General features: G+C 28.2%; 1 long non-coding RNA gene across 2 annotated transcripts; it reads right to left on the bottom strand.

The window, feature by feature from the left end:
• Positions 1–342: 342 nt before the first annotated feature.
• Positions 343–6,511, bottom strand: LOC114409672. Of its 2 annotated transcripts, XR_003666162.1 has the most exons (6): positions 6,106–6,511; positions 2,917–3,023; positions 2,167–2,295; positions 919–1,735; positions 653–845; positions 343–572 (listed from the first exon to the last, which is right to left on the bottom strand). It is a non-coding gene; the product is annotated as an uncharacterized LOC114409672 (long non-coding RNA). The 2 variants fall into 2 exon arrangements; XR_003666163.1 differs by lacking the exon at positions 919–1,735.
• Between the last annotated feature and the right edge of the window lie 315 nt (positions 6,512–6,826).

Below are 6,826 nucleotides of genomic sequence, written 5' to 3'. Positions count from 1 at the left end.
CTAGACCCTAGGTCGTGAGTTAAACCGTAAACCCTATATTAGTCACGTAACAATAAACCCTACGTTTTGAATTAACAATAAACCCTAACTTGTGACAATCAACCAAACCATGAGTATTAAAACACCCTTTAAACCCTAATTTGTAACATACTAGTAAACCATAACTTGTGACGTAACACTAAATCCTAACTTGTGACATAACACTAAACCCTAATTAGTTACGTAATACTAAACACCACGTATTCAAGTAACAATAAACTCTAATAACACACGTAACACTAAACCCTAGGTATTATAGTAACCATAAACCATTTTGAAAGTTCAGTAAAATAGATAATTATATGAACATTCAATGAAACACATGTATATTATTGTATTACATGACAATTACATAAGTAAGTAAATGTTCAATCTTCACTTAAATCAACATAGTCTATTTTCAACATCAACAAATTTCTGTACTGTTGCATTCTACTAATATATGGTGTTAGCCACTGCTTTGCTTGAGGATGACAATGTGTAGACCATAAGAAAGTTAGTGGCAGTAAGGGACAGCGATATCTTAGAAATACCTGTTACATATGAACATACACATTCAAATTATTATAATACAATTTAATACATTAAAAAAACAAAATGATCATGCATTTACCTGAATAAAATGATAGTCATATACATGACCGATACATATTACGCGATGTACAGAAAAATATGTTGGTGGTTGACTTCTACGAGGAAAAAAACATCATGCTTTGTTGGAGAAAAAGAGAAACAAGGATCACATTATACCTTGATGCAATCACATATCCCATGTCAGTTATATTCATCCCCTTATCCATGGTAACCTGCATGTAACAGTTATAATTACATTTATTTAAACAAAATGTAATCCAACAAAACATAACAAAAATTATATACCGTGAATAATTCATCAACAAGTATGGATCACTTTAATTCCTCAAATTTGTTTATGCCACCAAGCAGATTGATATACTCATTAGACCATTTGACAAGTTCTTTAAGCAAATGGTTGCGCACCAAAGACCTGAATCTTCACCCATACCTAATAAGACTACAATTGCACGATATCCACAGTTACCATCGACTTTGACATCAACAATATTTTCAATGGAATCATGATTGCATGAATGAAATTGATCCAACATCAACATAGTCCTTCTTGGAATTGCTTGCTCAAATGATTATGCACTACGTTTGACTGAAGAATTACTATTTTGCATAGAATGTAATACATCAACATACTTCCATTAAGATGAATCACCCTTTGTTGATCTTTGATGTTTGGTCATCGGTTTCTTTTGAACACCTTTTGTTTTGACCTTTTTTGGAGGATGACACATAGAGTTTAGAGTAGGGTAGGCAATTTCCCGAAGTTTGCTCTTTAGAGTAACTTTGCCACAAACATTAAGTTCTTCAAACCGCTTGGATATGGTTTCCATCTCTTCGGTTATTTTGGCTTCGGGCTCAGATAACCCTTGGTCTGAAAAACTTAGTCTTCGTCAAAACATATGGATTACACCCAAAGGTATGCTATCGACAACATATCTAGCTAACTTGCATGCACAAGGAAGACCATGAGTAGTTCTCATTACACATCCACAACGAGAACTGTCAAATTACAGGCATTGCATAGCTTCACTGCATCAGGATGACACCAAAAGATATCATGTACGACATCTTCATCCTTTACTCTATGCCAATGAATATACTGATCCTGTTCAAGAAGTTTCATTAGTTGTTGCATTTTAGTATCACTACCTCTTATGGAAGAACAATATGCACTTCTTGCATTGTATATTTGCTTGATTGCTGTATAACTATTGACATTGTGCTCCTTCAACGTTAGTAAAATATTTTTTGGTTTCACCATTGACTTTGTCATATTAGTAATAATAATATTTTCATCCTTAGTCAATCGACTAGCGTATGAATGTCTAACTAATGACTTGACCAATTCATGATTGTCACTCCCACATTGACTTCACCATCCATCTTTGGCCTCCAACCACTAGTTTCCCACGCAGCTTAAAGGGACACCCACATTTTCTACTGTTAGTATCTGTTCTTACCAAATCTTTCTTCTTGGCCCTATACTGACCACTCCTTTCATTAACTTACTTTAACAACAAAAAATCACATTAATACCTGAGAAGTACTGAAGACATCAGAACAGTCAATATGTTTTGATTTTAGACCGGCTTCATCTTCATTTTGTTCATTCATATCAACTTCTTCAGACATTATACTGTCATGCATCCACTGGTCTTCATCCATCTTAACAAAACATTCAAAAATTTCAATGACAAACAAACGACCCCTAACCACACCATAAACATACTATCACACAATTTTTTATTGCATTTAATAATATAAAACATTAAAATTGATAACCATATATATTAAAAAAACCAATAACATCAAGTTTTCTACTTAAAATTCATAATCATATAATACATAAAAATTGATAACCTAACCATATATACTAAAATAAATAATATTATTGAACTTAATTGTAATTCATCAAATTATAAGCACTAAAAACAATCAATTTTAAAGCACAGAGACTCAAATAACTTATAAGTCTAAATTATTTTACAATTAATACCAATTCTAAAATATAAAAGCAAATACTTAAAAATTAATTATTAAACTACACTTATTTAAAATAATAATACTGATTAGATTTAAAATAAACAATAATTTTTTTTTAAAAAAAAAACAATTAACTTACGGATTAACAATCCGTAAATAACATACTGGTACTTACGGATTGTTAATCTGTAAGTTATATAAAACTTACGGATTATCAATATATAAATATTATATAACTTATAGATTCATAATTGGTAAGTTCTAAACGTAGAAAAAAAATATCAAAGACAAGTTACACCTTACCTCTGCCTTTAGCAACCACACCAACCACCATCACAACCATCACTTACCGACGTACCTTTGTAAGACTTTCACCTCGACCAAAGCGGATACAATAAACTTCTCCCCTCCTGAGAATAAAAGAACACGATAAAACCAACAAAATGAATGAATGAATGACTAAAAAATTAAAAGGAAAGATGACATGGGAGTATTCTCAAAATATCATAATATTACTTGGTGCACAAATAATATGCCTCATGCACAAAGGAACACCCGGCAGTTGAAGGTGATGTGTGGTGGTAAATGTTTTGTCTCGTGGAGGGAGGGGTTGCTAGTATATGAATGTAATTCATGGGTAATGATTTCTTGTACTTTGGAGGTACCTCTCGGACCATATGCAATATATTCTCTGATTTTTTTTTATATAAAAACAAAAAATTGGTTCTTAAAATTTTGTTGCTTTTGGTCCTGGATTTTTTAGTGTTTCTGAAGCTATCTTTGACTTTTCAAGTTTACAAGATTTGAGGCCAAATTTTGTTGTAAGAAATTCTCGATTGAAATGATTTTGACTTGATTAGCACTTTTGCACTTTTGTTGCATCCTAAATCACATGACGCTCAACCAATCCAAGTCGGACAACAAAAGTGCTCACAGGCCCAACCAACCATAGGCTAACAATGGCGTGATTGGGAGTTTCACACTTGTAGCACAAGAAAAAAAATTGACAAAGAAGATGGAAGAAGATTCACATTTTTAAGATAAAAAATTTTCTTAAAACACATGTGCATATTGTGTGATCTTAAAACTTAACAGAGTTTATGGAAGAGGGGTGCCATGTAATGGAAATGAATAAGTTAAGGGGTTTTGTGTAATCTGGAAAAAAAGAGATATATGTGTAATTAGAGCAAATCTCACGAGAGATTGCTGCTCTAATTTGTTCTTTTTTTTTTATTACCTAAACTATTTTTTTTATTTTATTATTTGAAATATTTTATGTTTGATTTTAATTTTTATTGTGAGTCACGATTGTTATATGATTATATAATATTTTATTAGTTTCATATAATATCACTTAATTGATGATGTACCACTTAATTAGAAAAAAAGGTAAAGATAAATTATAATTAAAATTTTTGGGTGTGAAAATGAAGAAAGGGAATGAGAGTAACATTGCCCTTCCTTGTTTCATTTGGTTGGTCCCGACATAGAACTTGGGCAGGTCCCAGAACAACCTTGCTGCAAACTCACAATTGACTTAAACAATTAGATAAAAGGGTTCAATTAAAAATAATTATAAGTTTGATCAAGGATCCGATTGAAAAAAATAATTCAACAACCTAATTAAAAATTATCAAATTGAAGAGCATGAAAAATAATTTAGCCAAAACTAAATATTAAATAATATAAATTATTAGTCATTAATTTTTTTAATATAAAATTAAAAATTTATATAAAATAGACAATAAGTGCTTATAAAACTTTAAAATATAATAAATTATTATTTTATCATAATCTAATTATTCCTATTAAACGGACCTATTCTTAGTTGGTTTGAATCATTTTTTTTTTCTTCCTAAAGCCTAAATTAGACTAAACCAATTAAATATATTCAGTACATTTTTTTTTTTATCTAAATCGGAACCAACCAACTTATAAACACCTTCGTAAAAAAAAATAATAAAAGAATTGTTAATTCTCTCGCATTGCTTCACGCAAATGTAGATAAATTAATGTCACTGAGTGGACAAAAAACTAACCAACAAGCCGGTCGGGTGTTAAAGGTACGGATATATTTTTTATTTTTGTACCACATAACATCTTTTGCGAAAAATAAAAAAAGATGGAAGTCTCTAGGAGCTTCTGCTACATCCCCAACGAAACTTTAACTCTCAAACTTTCCGCGAACAACTTTTTTCAGTTAATAAATTGGCTAACGTTCCGTTCTTCTTCCTCAGTTATTCAATTGCACGCTAAAACACTTCATACTCGTAAACTCTTACACCACTTGGGTCAACAAACTCCAACCATTTCTAATTCTTTTGGTTGCTATCAGTTTGCTTCTTGTGTCTCTGTTTTCAGACGGTTATTTTATCAAAACCGGATAAAATTTTATGTTATTTTTTATCGGATTATGTTTTAAAAAATTATTCAAAAAATAAGTCTGTTACGATTTCCAAATTAAAAAAATTGTAATACTTATTATTATTTTTTTTTAACTAAAATCGTAAAATTATTTATATCTTTAATTAATTTTTTTTACAATTTTAAAGTCGTAATTTTTTTTGGTTTTATAACTTTAAAATCGTAAACCTGTTTTTGTTTTTATTCTTTTATTATTATTAATGTTTAATTTTTTTTTCAAATTTGTATTTCTTTTATGTATTTTTCCTTTTTTAAAATTTTTTATAAAATTATTTAAATCTATAATATATAATATTAACTTAAATTATTTACTAGTATATTTTTTATGATTTTATTTGATATGTTATTAATTTATTTTAATGTTTTACTATTTAAAACATGTTATATATTTTTAATATTATTTTATTTAAATGTTTTTGTTTATTTAAATTTTAGATAATCTATTAATAAAAATATTTTATACTTTTTATGGTTATATAAATAAGTACATAATTAATATAACTTGTATTTTTTTTATTTTTTTTTATTTTATATTGTGCGCTTTATATTAATGTATTAATTATGTTATTTTGAATTTTTTTATTATCTATTTTTATTAATAGATCATCTAAATTTTAAATAAACAAAAATATTTAAATAAAAAAATATTAAAAATATATAGTATGTTATAAATAATAAAATATTAAGATAAATTAATAACATATTAAATAAAATCATAAAAAATATATTAATAATAAGTTAACTTAATATTATTTATTATACATTTAAATAATTTTATAAAAAAATTTAAAAAAAGAAAAAACATAAAAAGATTATAAATTTGAAAAAAAATTAATTTGGACATTAATAAAAAAATAGGTTTACGATTCAAAGTCATAAATCATAAAAAAAAATTTCAACTTTAAATTCATAAAATAAAAAAAATTCTTTACAATTTTAAAGTCATAAAAAAAATTAACCAAAATAATAAGAAATTATATTAAGTGTTACGACGCCTACATCATAAATTATACCTTGGGTAATTTTTTTAAGACATACCAATTGAAGAAAAATAAGATAGAACTTTACCTTTTGGTAAAAAAGCCGTTTTCCGAAACCTTTTCGTCCTTCGCAAAATCATGAATCCCCGATAAGTTTACCCACAAGACCAACGGCAACGAGGCTCTCGTGAGCGCTCACGAAATAGCGACAAACAGCGGCCACGCGCAGTTCACCCCTCTTCACCTCGCGTCCTCTCTAATTTCCGACAAGGATGACATTTTCTCCCACGCGCTTTCAAACGCTTTCAAGCGTTTCGAAGGTGAAATCCGAAATCGAGGCTTCGTGGCAAGGAAGGGAAGAAAGTGGAAAGTGCCACCGGTGATTCAACCCTTAGGTACGAGTGTAAACGAGTCCAGAGTTATAAGAGTGGCTCTTGGTTGTAAGAGAAGAAAAAGAAGGGCTTCTTTACCGTAGGGATATCTTTTTTTTTCAATGATTGAATTGGAGGTCGTTTTTAAATAATTAGCAAGTTTGATTGGTGTCATAACTTTTGAGTTAGTTGATGTTTTTTTTTCTTTTGCAACTGTAAAAGTTTTTTTAAAAACTTTTTTTTATGTTTTTAGGATTTTGAAATTGTAATTTTTTTTAAATATTAAAGTTATTTATTTTTTAAAAAAATAATAGTTTTTATTTTTTTATGATTTTTTTTTCTAATTTTTCCAAATTAGAAAAAAATTATATATTTAATTGTCAAATAAATAATTTAATTTTACTTATTAATAATTTTTATTTAATATGGTGTATATTT

This window comes from Glycine soja, chromosome 4, assembly GCF_004193775.1.
Source record: "Glycine soja cultivar W05 chromosome 4, ASM419377v2, whole genome shotgun sequence".
NCBI lineage: Eukaryota > Viridiplantae > Streptophyta > Magnoliopsida > Fabales > Fabaceae > Glycine > Glycine soja.
This window is presented reverse-complemented; position numbering and strand designations above follow the sequence as displayed.